Raw genomic sequence first — 13,175 nt, 5'->3', positions numbered from 1 at the left:
TTCTCCTCCAACTTCCTCCTACTTAACAGCTCCAAAACAGGAGTCCTCTTAGTTGGAACCACCGCAACGCTCTCTAATGTCCATAAGTTCTCTATTACCATCAACAATTTACCGATCTCTCCTTCGTCTCAGGTTAAGAGTCTGGGTGTCATCCTCGACAGCACACTTTCCCCCCGGGCACATATAAACAGCATCACCAGATCAGCCTATTTCCACTTTCGCAACATTTCTCGCCTCTTCCCTTCCCTCACCCGCCATACCGCTTCCACCCTGGTCTGTAATCTAATAACCTCCCGGCTCGATTATTGCAACTCACTGCTCTTCGGTCTCCCTAACAAGTCCCTCCAGAAACTGCAGCTCCTCCAGAACTCAGCAGCACGCCTCATCACTCGAACCCCCGCAACACACCACATCACCCCCATCCTCCGTCAACTTCACTGGCAAAGAATCAACTACAAGATCCTCATCATCACCTTCAAAATACTCCATGCCCTGGCCCCTCCCTACCTTTGCAATCTTCTCCGTCTAAACAATCCAACCCGTTCACTTCACTCTACCACTATTCTTCCCCTCTCCATCTCCCGTGTCCGCCTCTCCACCTTTGGTTCCAGAGCTTTTAGTTATTGCGCCACCCCAGCTCTGGAACTCCCTACCCCCTGATCTTCGCAGCATAGCTACCCTATCACTTTTCAAATCTAGACTGAAACACACCTGTTCACTCTTTCTTACCCACCATAACCCCTAGCTCTGTTATATTTTTACTTCTTTTTATTGTGCTTTTAATTTTTTATCCTTTTAATACCTTTTCATCGTACTGTGATTCGATGTCTCTTGTGAAGCATCTTTGTGTGTTGTGAAAAGCGCTCTAGAAATACAATGTATTATTATTATTAAACCACAGAACACCAGACTGTTTTGCCATGGATCTTGCCCATGGCGAAGGTCAGGCTTTCTTGGCAGGGTGTTCTTCTTGCCAGGCTGCAAGAACACCCTGCCATCCTAATTGATAATTTCAATAAAGGGTATTGTGGATGTAAGTTTCAGTGGTGCGAAACGACTTACCCAGAAAATCGCATCCATCATTTCAGTTTTCTCTAGTAATTGTGAGCGAATCAAAAATAATAAGGACAGTTCTCAGTTTTAGGCAATACAGTAAATTGTTGAAATTAATACATCTTAAACCATCACCCCTAATATAATATTAGTAACCTTGTGGACAGTGGTGGTTAAGAATGAGCTTTGATAATTTTGTAAACGATGGTCAGCAGGTGTACATAAAAGAAGGACAGTGCTATATGTGAGTGAACGCAACCGACATTACTCCCATCCAATTATTGTGAGTCTTCTCAATCCCTTTTAAATGCTGTACAATGACGGTCTTGACATGGCAAGAAATTCTAAAGCTCTTCATAGAGTTCAAAACAGACAAAGTACTTATACTTAAAAGTATTTATACAGAACTGCAAAAACACATTCACTGATGGAAAACAGGGACTACAGGGATCACAATTATTACACCATGAAGTGGCCACTTGGAGATGATCAGTTAAGTGACCAAGCCTGCTGGCTACTGAGATACTTTGATGAAAATTATTCTATAATAATGATGAGAATAAGAATACACAATGTTCCAAATTATTATGTAAATATTTAAGTGTAACAAGGTTTTATTTTATGATATTCAGTTGAATATGGACTGCATTGCCCTCTAAACCTTAATGAGATCCCACTTAACAACCTTATCGTATCTCAAGTAAAGTCTTGTGCAACCTATTTTTGTGAAATACATTAGTTTTAGAAAAAAAAAATATATACTGTATATTTTGTACGTTATTTATTATATTTATATCGAATCTCGAGTAAAGTCTTGTGTAACCTATTTTTGTGAAATACAGTGGTTTTAGAAAAAAAACTATTATTTTATATATTTAGTATATTTATATTATATTACAATTATACAAATAAAATTGCAGCTTCTAAAAGAGGTCAAATTAATGTTCTAAGGCTTTGTTATGGGGATCATGTTAAGTATGTGTGCGTGCGCATGCCTGAGGCACACACAATATTGTTTTGGAAGCTAACTTCCCTATATTGAAAAAAACTGTCTGATTTGTATTTTCTTAAGGAAATCAAACAATATGTGTCCTACGGTGTCAGATGTTTGGGAGAAGCTAGAACATTGTGTGAAGACTTTCATAAAAAGAAAAGGATGGCGTATATCCAAAAGCACCTGATGCTAATTCTCAGTTAAAAACAGAGTAAAATAGGGAAAAAGTCCAAACACTGATTTGTTTCGCATTCTGCTAGTCCACAATAAACACCAATGTTGGTAAGGCTATTAAATATTTATGATTTAATGTGTGTTAAGGCAAATCACATTTTCAAAAAGCAGATGTAGCTTCAATTTAGAGACAACCCTGACTATTTCTAGCAAGCCACTGCTGTTGGTTAGTGCATCGCAGAGAAAAAGCACACAGACTTAACTCATGGCAGGTGAGAAACTTTGGGCTGACGCTAAAGTGGCACCCTTGATTTTACCCTCAAAATACCTAACTGCTGATGAAGGTGAAGAACCTTTATATCAAACGAAATGACAAGTCAAACAAGTAAACTCTCTCGGTACTGATGAGGTGGTGATCTCGTCTCCCTCCTGACACTGCCCAAACATTTAGTGAAAGTGTCACATATTCCCTACTGGCCCATTCACTCAAGCACATGCAGACAGGACACATGTTAGCAGCATGCAGCTTTGTATTGTTGTTAAAACGCTATGAAAAGGAGGTGGCATACGTTACCTCTGTCTGGAGTGGAGTCAAAGATCATTCTGCCATCTGTCAAGCAGATTTACAATTGGAAGTAAGCCTACTTCCTCCTCCTCCTCTGTTGCTTTGCATTGAAGGGAAAAAGTATATTTCCAAAAGCCAAGGGGGCATATAGGTTCTCCTCCTTTAGCTTGGAGCCAAGCGAGAAGGATGCGCTCTTTCTGAGGAATCACAACCTCCTCCTGCTACTGTTGCTGCTACTGCACAATGCCCCCCTCTCACCATACGTCTCCAGCCTCCTTTTTCAGCTCCCTTTCTCTCTCCACTTCCTTGTCCTGTTCCAATTGGTCTCACTCACTCACTCACTGGCGTGCATTCATAGACAAAACCACAGAGCAGCACACTGTGCTATACACAATCATATGCAAATATCAGAAGGCAGACAAAACCCTCCAGTCAACTCAGTTATCTAGAATACTGTTGTACAATTGAACACGTGTTTGTGGTGTCACAGATGCCTAAAAATTGGGTTGTTAAAAATGGCAAATATTTAACCAGGACTGTTTTCTGCTTCTTATTTGCTGTACAATTACTCCAGATTCGGAATAGACTAAAACACAAGTGGAGTCACTGGGAATGAGTGAAAAATGTTTCAACTGATGAGGACATATGTAGTGACTCATCCTTTATAAAAGAATTCCCAAAGCTGCTTTCCCTATGATGGCACGAAAATGGAATACACTATACGTTGTGCGTAGGGGCACAGTGAGCTGGTGTGTGCGTGCAGGATAGGATTGGATGCTCTGTAGGGATGTGCTATTTTGAGACCCTTAGTTGTGATGCACAACAGTAGAAAAGGGGAGGCTCTGTTAGGAGGATATCTCCGAAAAGTGCACCACTCATCCTGACTCTATCACATCTGTACCAGTTTATAGTGTTCTCTCTCAGACGAAAATTTCTAAGCTTTAAGAGGATAATAGCAAAAGCGAGGCAAGGAACGAGGGATGGAGTTGTCTTGTGGATAAAAATAGTCATGCAGTGACCTGAGCCATTACCAGATGGTAGACTAGGGTCCACTTGGCAGGATAAAGACAGGTTGACAGGTAGCACAAATTCCTTCGATAATTAAGTCTTCAGTTAGCAATTTGACAGATGCAGGACGGATTTTGAATGCAGTAATAGAACTCTCATGATTATTTTCAGCCCAATGAAAGTATCAGACATGAACCGATTAAATACACTGTACCAATCAAACAGTGTACATATTGTATTGTTAGACCAGTGGCTATTAGTACTAATGACAAATACTTTCCATTCCACCTACTCATAAATGAACTACACAGTCGTTTTACGTTCGAACAAATATGGCGTCAACAGAAAATTCAAATAGTTTAGCACATTGAATTCATTTTGAGAATTGTAAACAGCAAAACTCACAAAAACAATTCCACTTTCACTGCCGTTTACTGTCAACTTTGACCAAACAGCAATTGATTTTCCACCCGATCATTTAACCTTATTCCACTTTTTGCTTTCCACAATTCACATATAATTTCAGTAGAAATTGCATTGTCTACTTTTGAATGTTATCAGTTTTGTTCCTGGTTGGACAAATCTTAAGCAACTAAGGTAACATAGCATAATCATTTTTGGCATATTATTGTACCCACAATACTAGTGCTACCTCTGCTAACTATGTATGATGTGTGCCATGATGAAAACAAGTGTGACAGTAGCAGTGTTGGGAATGGCGTTATTTTTTTCAGTAACGGGGTAATCTAACTAATTATTTTTTCTGCCGTTACAACGCCGTTACCGTTACTGTCAAAAGCGGTGCGTTACTTACTTTGAATAAATTGAAAAAACTACCAGCCGTAGCATGTCTACTCTGCTCTGTTTATTTGTCATCCAAGACTTGGCGTGCGTTCAGGTTCATGGCAATGAAAATAGTAAACACACATAGCCTACCTTTGCAAGAACGATGAAGTTGCCATTTGATACGCTCATAATGTGCAGGTCCTGCACCCATCCGCAGCAAAACTTTCGTAGCTTTGTAGCGATTTGTAATTTCGGAATCGCTGATGAGTTAAGTAACATACACCAAACAATAAATATAGCAGAATGTCCATTTCGCGTAATAGACCCCAATCACGTGACGTCACAACTCCGCCCCCCTGACTGGTGCCGCCATATTGTCCGTCAGCTCATCGTGTTTACATATTACCGCTACGTACATTCCTCCTATTACTGCGTGTTTTTCTGCTTGTCTAAGGAATCACCGCCTAGTAAACGAACCCAAAAATACCTTTCTGACAATCGCTAACATTGATTAATCAAAATGGTGAAGAGATGTGTGGTGGTTGGTTGCAGTAACAGAGAAGATAAATGGTCATTTTAGTAGTTGCTGTGTGCCCATTGTTAAAAGGGCAAATCTCTAGAGCAGCACGTTTTGTTTATCTCGGTCCATGATGCGTTTGTGTCGACAGCCGTCAGACAGCGGCGAAAACATCAATATGATGCCAACACGATCGTAGACATCATCAGACGGAGATTACGAAGCTCTTCGCCTCGGTCGCGCAGCAAGAAGGTGAGCGCAACAACAGGTGTTGTGCTGAAAAATAGCCGCCCTGCGTGAAATGTCCCCCATGACGGGAGCGCCCACACGGAAACGACTTTGTTGTACCATGAATATGTATTATTTTACTCTGCTTGAACTAATAAATGTCATACCTGTGTGAGTGTCATTGGGATATGGTCGTGAAAACCTGTGAACTAATACATTTCTGTTCAAAGATGGTTATGTGGCCCAGTCCACGATCTGTTAGTTAAAATACAGTACTAATATTTTGTGTAATTTAATTATTTAAAAGTGATCTTACAGTCGTAAATCCATTACTGTAATGCGTCCATGAAAACATTTGATGTTTTCACGTCAGTAAAGCGTTATAAATAAGCGCTCCCGTCAGGGGGGACATTTCACGCGGGGCAGCTATTTTTCAGCACACACCGGCCCGTTGTCTATCAAGTTTCATTTTACAATCGTGACAACGGTGACGCTCAGCTGACCAAATGTTGGTTTATATTCGGGCCGGTGCCGATTTTGGGTACCCGACTCCTCATCGTGACATAAACTGGAGTATGATTGGAAACTTTGTGGTCTCAGGACGAACTCTGACGCACGGGACGGGACCAGACGGGAGGAAACATCGGTTTGGGCATCAAATATGGATCTGGCGAATGGATCGACCGAAGCTTTTCCAAATAACGGCTTTTATGCAACTCATCCAATGAGTTTACAGCGTCTGAAAGCACCGGGGCTTCCATAATTTGCAAGTGAATCCACCTTTAGAAACTACGATCAATGACAATACGGACACACAATGACGGACAATATTGCGGCACAACACAGCGATCACGTGATTGTGTGACATTGGTGATTGGGGTCTATACAGCAGAATGTCCATTTCGCATAATTGTCGAATCCCGTCGACATCTTTACTCCATTTGTCTTCGGCTTGCTTGTAAGGGTCAACATTTTTCATAGCCTTAAGTTTGATCACATATCTGTTCTTCGCCTTAGTAACGAGTTTGTCTCTTTATCGAACTGGCAAGTTAATGTCCCGCGAGCCAGACCTGCTTCCATTATGGCTGTGTTGTTGTCAAATCTCACGTGATCCCCCATTCTGTGACGTAAACGCTCGATCCTAAGCGCCCGTGTATTTGTTGTTAATAAAGTTTTTTTTTTTTTTTTTAAACAAACTTCAGAGCCGGTGTTTTCACACACAAACTGGAACAGCGCGTGCGGCAAACACACAAACGCAAAACAGATGCAGAGGGATATGATGGCAGAGCATTCAGAGGAAAATTTGTCCTTTACGAGGTGGAGATATAAACACTATTTCAAGTTGATAAAAATTAAAGGAAAGAACGTGCATGTAAAGTGTAATTTATGTCCAGGGGCAAAGCTTTTGTCGACATCTGTGGTAAGCAATTCAGATCTGTTTATTTTTATTGCACTTCAAGTGTTGGATCTTTTTAAAGTAAGGGAAATAGTTACTTTCCCTGGTAACTAGTTACTTTTACTATAGAGTAATTCAGTTACCAACTCAGTTACTTTTTGGAAGAAGTAGTGAGTAACTATAATTACTTTTTTAAAGTAACGTGCCCAACACTGGACAGTAGTGTGTATTGATTTCACTGGCTCGTTCCATATTTTTTGTATACCACAAGAGAAGGGTCCTATTGTCCAAAAGACAAGGGCTACATAAATAACCTTTAGTATTTAAAATGAAATTCATTCATCTGTGAGCTGCACTAGCTAGAACATAAAATCTTCCCCCTCAAAGAATGAATAAGATTAAAAAGCAAAGCAGCTGCACTTTAATCAGAGGATTATCTCAAGGTCACCCTTTGGCTCTTTTATTAGCAAAAGTTCCAAAGCACTCACATTATCCTCAATTACTCATTACCCATTTGTTCTGATAAATAAAGTCATACAGCCTGCAAGCTTCCAGTTATATGACTGAAACTTTTAACAAGTGTTCAATATAAACCCTTAGTCTGTGAGACTTCAGCAGAATTTTGGACATAAAAGTCTAATTTGTGACGCCAATGTTATTTTTTTTTCATATATATATTTTTTATAATAAAAGCCTTTCAATTTACACAAGGTACATTTGGACAAATGTCAATTCTCTAAATATATATGGCGGAAAACACTCAGGTGACTTGAAGTTCCGCTCTGAGACCCTCAATTTGGCCAACTTTCAAAACTGTCCGAAATGCATGTGTGATACATTATTGGAAAGCTTAAAATCTTAATTATCTGGGGGAACAAAAAAATTGAACAGGAAGGCATTAAAAAAAAAAAAAAAAAAAAAAAAAAAATTAAACAGGAAAACCCTAATTGGAGGCGAGAACACGCGAGAGCAGAATTAAAGACGCCACAATTTTAACGAGATATTATCGCGTACTTACCTTGTTTCGATCCAAAAACTCCATGTAGCATGTATCACAGAGTGTTTAGACACAGCTGTGAATGGCCACAGCCGGATTTTTGGGGGATTTTATGGGTGAAACATGGTCATATAACGGGTCGCGATTCAGAAATCGCAGACAACAAGGTGTGTTTGAGATATTCTTTTTCACATAGTTAACATCTTAAACGTTATTTTTAATTTTTTTTGTTTGGATCAATTATTTATCATCTGACATTTTGGGGAAATGCGACAGTAACAAAAAAAAATACAATTAAGCGATAGTTATGAGGTAGATATCCGTGACTTTTTACAGACGCCAAATTTTCCATTGTGACGTAATTCGTTTAAAAGTTAAAAATATGCGAGTAATTTTTGAAAGTGTTTTTTTTTTTTTTATATATAACTAAATATTAGACATCAGTTAATGATTCTAAGCTAAAAATGACATTTTGAATAATAAATATAAATACTTACCTTCTTTTTATGGCGAGGTTGAAACAAATGCGGTTGCGTGACATCTGTAAACGGGGGTTTTCAGGGTAAAACGGACAAATTAAAAATAGTTCGGAGGCTTAGTACGCCATGAATCTGCTCTGGCAGCATATAGACATATTGTTCTATCGAACACAACAGTTCTTTTGGCTTAAAGTACCGCAGTTTCTTTTCAAGAGGAGTGCAAGAGCAGTAGCTGCTTTTTCAGTCTTGCCTGTGTTTTCCGCCACATATTTTTTTACATGAATAATAATTTCATGTTTCACTATTAACATTTTCACATTGTACACTCAGGCTGACATGTGCACGGCAATGCATCCATTATCTACCGCTTAATCCGAGGTTGGGTCACAGCTAGGGGCAGCAGGGGAGGCCAGACTTCTTTCTCTCCAGCTAATTCAACCAGCTCCTCTGGCGGGATCCCCTTACCTGTCAAGTTGTACGGTCTCGGCGTAATTTGTACAAGTGAGCACTGATTTTTAAATGTGTACGCCATAAGTTCAAAACCTGTACGTTTTTTGCGCATTACGGTTTCTCTTTCTTCATTTGGATTTTGTCACTGTTTCGGCAATGAGACAGTGTGCATTGCTATGCGTTACTACCTTGGTTGAATGACGTGAGAAAAGTCAGAGACATGTGGAGAGAAGAACGGAAGTGGGATGGAGGAAAGAGTGTTGTGATGCTGTTGCAAACGCGATGCTAGGCTGGGTGGCTCCTGACTGCAGCCGACAGCCTACAATTTATGCCCACTTGATGCTACACTAGATATCACATGCACTGTGAACTAGATGCGAAATGACAGGCTTGGCGGCGTTAGTAAACAGCCGCCATCTTAAAGCAGTTGACTTATCAGAAAGGCTGTTGTAGTGAACCTTCCTAGCGAACCTAAGTAACTTTTTTTTTTTTTTTAATCTAAAATACTCCTAAATCGGCAAAATCTTGACTTGAATCTATCTTTAAATGATGAAACAGTTTTAAAACTTTCACATATCGAAAGGAGACAGACGGGAACTAATGAAAAAATGGGAGAAATTTTAACAACTTAACGGTTGATTCACAACATTAAATGACTTCCAAACATAACGAAGGTTACTTAAAACAAGAAAGGTAAAACCAGTTACTTTGCCAAGTAACTAATTACGCTTACCTTCAGGTAACTCAGTTACGAACTGAATTACTTTTAGGGAGAAGTAATTTATAACTGTAATTAATTACTTTTTTTTAAAGTAAGATTAAAACACTGGTCATAAAGATGCAGTCGGCAGAATTAAAAGCTATGCTGTGGCGAAAGCAGGGATTTTATTCTGCCAGTTTGCTGCAGAATACAATTTGCCTGCAACTATTGCTGATCACTTCTCAGAATTAGCGAAAGAAATGTTCCCTGACTCAAAGATTGCATCGGTAAGTTAATTTTATCAGTTGACCTTTTTAATTTATAATTGGACACACTAACAAACTACCTTCATGTCTAACTGAATTGCGAGCTGAAGTGCCATGAAGTGCAGCCATCAAAAGGCATAGAAATTGCCAAAAGTGCTACATACAATTAAAACAAAAGTCACTGTTAAATTTTAGTAATCATGATGTCGCTAAATATATTGATTGTTCTTTGATTGCACCAGGTTATACGTGACAATATTACCAATAAATTCAATAAAAATTGAAGTTTTATTTTTGTTTCATATTGCCCGCTATATAAAACGATGCAAGATTAGTCACCAATTTGTAAGGGCATACGTCACTATATGCAAGATTGCCAACGGCCTCGGGTTGACAGGTATGGATCCCAAGGTGTTCCCAGGCCAGCCAAGAGACAGTCTCTCCAGCGTGGCATGGGTCATCCCTGGGGCCTCCCGCCTGTGGGACATGCCCGGAACACCTCTCCAGGGCTGCGTCCAGGAGACATCCAAACCAAATGCCCAAACCACTTCAACTAGCTCCTCTCAACGCGGCGAAGTAGCGGCTGGACCAGGAGCCCCTCCCGGACACCGAGTTTCTCGCCCTGCCCGGCAAACCAAAAAATACAAATTTTGTGTCGGAGTAAATGTGTCCATGTCCGGGCGCCTTATCTCCAGTACAATGTTTTCATTTGTATCTGAGCCTCTCCATAATACCAAATAATTGGTTGAATATTTCCCTGCTCAGTTTATGAGAGAGAAGGTCACCGTTGTCCACCGCTTGTCATGTCGCATTCTTCATTGTAATGTACTCTGTGTAATTAACCTTTAACGTGGTGATAATATGCTTCACTATGTTGCCAAAGTATACTGTACATGAGGTTAAACAAGATTGCTTTTCAATATTTAAATTTTAATATATCAAAATTAGATTGAAAAAGAGCCAGCATTCCAAACTTTGAACTCAGGCTCACAGGTGAGTCATTCCTTCCTGCTGACTACATGTTCACACAAAGGCTCTGCTACAATATTTTTTTTCTTTTTATTCAGCAAACCCTTCTCTCAAAACGACCCAAGGGTTGAGCCACTTTCTATACCAGATGGAGAGATATGAAATGCATAAAATATTCAGTCCAGCCAATAATTCAGATCCTGTTGGGCTTCAGGACGTAAACTTTGAAGATTAAATATGGCCTCTACTACCTAGTACCTACCATCATCTGCCTTGATATCATATGAAGAAATAGTTCCATCATCAGCCGCGGGTTGCTGACCCCCGACTTAGACTATAGACAGCTATTTACAGTACTTACAGTTTGTCAATGATGTTTTGTGTGGTTCAGTGCAAACTTCAAATCTATGCACTTTTGAACATCAGCGATTCCAGCACGCCATATAGTTTTTGGTTTTGCTCAACCATTTATTGCCAGAGAGTATTCACCATAGAACAATTATTTAATAATAAAACACCCAATTTCTAACATAAATGGACCTATATAATGACAGGAGTGATTTCACCCCCCCCCCCCCCCCTCATTTTGTTAATGCTTTAAATTGCTTTTTCACAAAATGTTAATTCAATCAACATTTTCTATGGGCACGGTTTACCTCAACGATATTCCTTCATCCAAACAGTTCTGTTTATACACTCTGCAGCTAAAATTATCTAATCACTTAGTTGAGATAAGATTGATCAAATGTTTCATTGGGCTGACATTAATATGCGGGTAGAACTACTGTCCCTCATACTCTGTACATGTGTGGTTTTCATTACAGGAGTGGACAGGCAAGCCTAAGGAAGGTGAATATACCGGTATTTATATACATATACACTTGATACTGACAATTATTTTCGGCAAAATGGCTCAATTTCCAGGGGCTAGAATGTAAAAAAAACATAATATCTTTGTAACATAAGTCTCTCTGTTCTGCTCAGTAGCCCATAACCAAGGGGGTAGGTTTGGTCTCAACATTGGTAGGTACGATATAACTGCATAACCTGCATGCAGTGTTGTTAATCTTACTGAAAAAAAGTAATTAATTATAGTTACAAATTACTTCTCCCAAAAAGTAATTGCGTTAGTAACTCAATTACCTGAATGTAAGAGTAATTAGTTACTTGGCAGGTAATTGGTGATAATTACTTTTTTTTTTTTTTTCCTCAAAAAAAAAACAAAAAAAAAAACATTGGCCACACTATTTGAAGTTTTTTGTGAAGGTTTTTGGTACAACTGGCCCGAGCCCAATTCTTTACCCTAATTTACCCTTTACCCTGAATCAACTGTTAAAAGTTGTTAAAATTGCTCCCATCATTGCATTAGTTCCCTTCTCTCTACTTTCGACATATGAAAGTTTTAAAACTGTTTCATCATTTAAAGCTAGATTCAAGTCAAGATTTTGCCGATTTAGAAGTATTTTAGATAAAAAGTTACTTAGGTTCGCTAGGAAGGTTCTCTACAACAGAGCCGTCCTAAAATGTCTACTGCTTTAAGATGGCGGCTGTCTACTAACGCATTTAGTGCCATGTCTGTCATTTTGCATCTAGTTATATCTATATAGAGTACATATGATATCTACCATGTCTACCATATCTACCATAACATGCGGGCGTAGTTTGTAGGCAATCGGCTACAACATGTATTTTTGGAGCTACCTAGCATCGCGTTTGCTCGGCGTCACAACTTTCTTGCCTCCTCCCCACTTCTGCTCTGTCGTCTCGGTGAGTCCGTCTCCCTCAGACTTTTCGACCAATATAGTAACGCATAGTAACGCATGCCTTTCCGTCCTCAGTAACGGTAACGGCGTTACCAAGATGAGAAAAGTAATTAATTAGATTACCCACTACTGAAAAAAATAACGCCGTTATATTCTAACGCCGTTGTTAACAACACTGCCTGCATGTACACTTTTTGCTAGGGGCGGACCAAACAGATTGTTGAATGGGGGTCAGGACCACATTTCTCATGAATATGAACCCAATTAATTGATAGACTAAATGCTCAATGCAAAAAAAAATTCCATATCGACTGATACCAACTTCTACGTGCATTGGTTCAGATGATACACTGTTTGATTGAAACCTTTGTTTTCAAAAACTACTGAAGAAACATTTTGAAAACTTCCAGAATAAATGTGCAGTTTTTATAATAAAATAATTCACTTAATAATGGTAGGGTCAATTCTATCCTTACAACACATGGGAAGACAATCTAAATTCCCTATATAACTGAACTCATTATATAATGCAAATAAGGTTGCTTAAAAGTTGGTGGGGCCAATTTTAGCATCCTGAAAAGTTGGTAGTGTTATGGCCCTACGCCCTTGCCCATATCACATACATACTAGTACTAGGAAGATGGGATAATGTTGTGACATGTCCTCAAGAGCCAGTACTTGCCAGAAATTCCAGCTGCTCCAAGCACAGTCCACTTCTTTACCTGTTTTCGTCTCTCTATCTCATCAGTTTTGGGGGCATGTCCAGAACTTGGCAAACACACTTCTTACTTCTTTTGTGCCATACCACATGATGATAAATGTCTTCTCTA

The 13,175-nt window shown here is 39.3% G+C and overlaps 1 protein-coding gene across 5 annotated transcripts in view; it reads right to left on the bottom strand.

The window, feature by feature from the left end:
• The window catches only part of gramd1bb (GRAM domain containing 1Bb), a 190,648-nt gene extending 187,658 nt beyond the window's left edge, over positions 1-2,990 (bottom strand). For 3 of the 5 annotated variants that reach the window (XM_057838124.1, XM_057838126.1, XM_057838128.1), the window contains exon 1: positions 2,796-2,990. The gene's annotated coding sequence lies outside the window, so the exon portion shown is untranslated. The remainder of the gene's footprint in view (positions 1-2,795) is intronic. The other 2 variants (XM_057838129.1, XM_057838130.1) reach the window with 1 other exon arrangement.
• Between the last annotated feature and the right edge of the window lie 10,185 nt (positions 2,991-13,175).

The sequence above is a fragment of the Corythoichthys intestinalis genome, chromosome 6 (assembly GCF_030265065.1).
Source record: "Corythoichthys intestinalis isolate RoL2023-P3 chromosome 6, ASM3026506v1, whole genome shotgun sequence".
Classification (NCBI taxonomy): domain Eukaryota; kingdom Metazoa; phylum Chordata; class Actinopteri; order Syngnathiformes; family Syngnathidae; genus Corythoichthys; species Corythoichthys intestinalis.
Note: the sequence above shows the minus strand (reverse complement) of the source record. Positions and strands in the feature narration are given on the sequence as shown.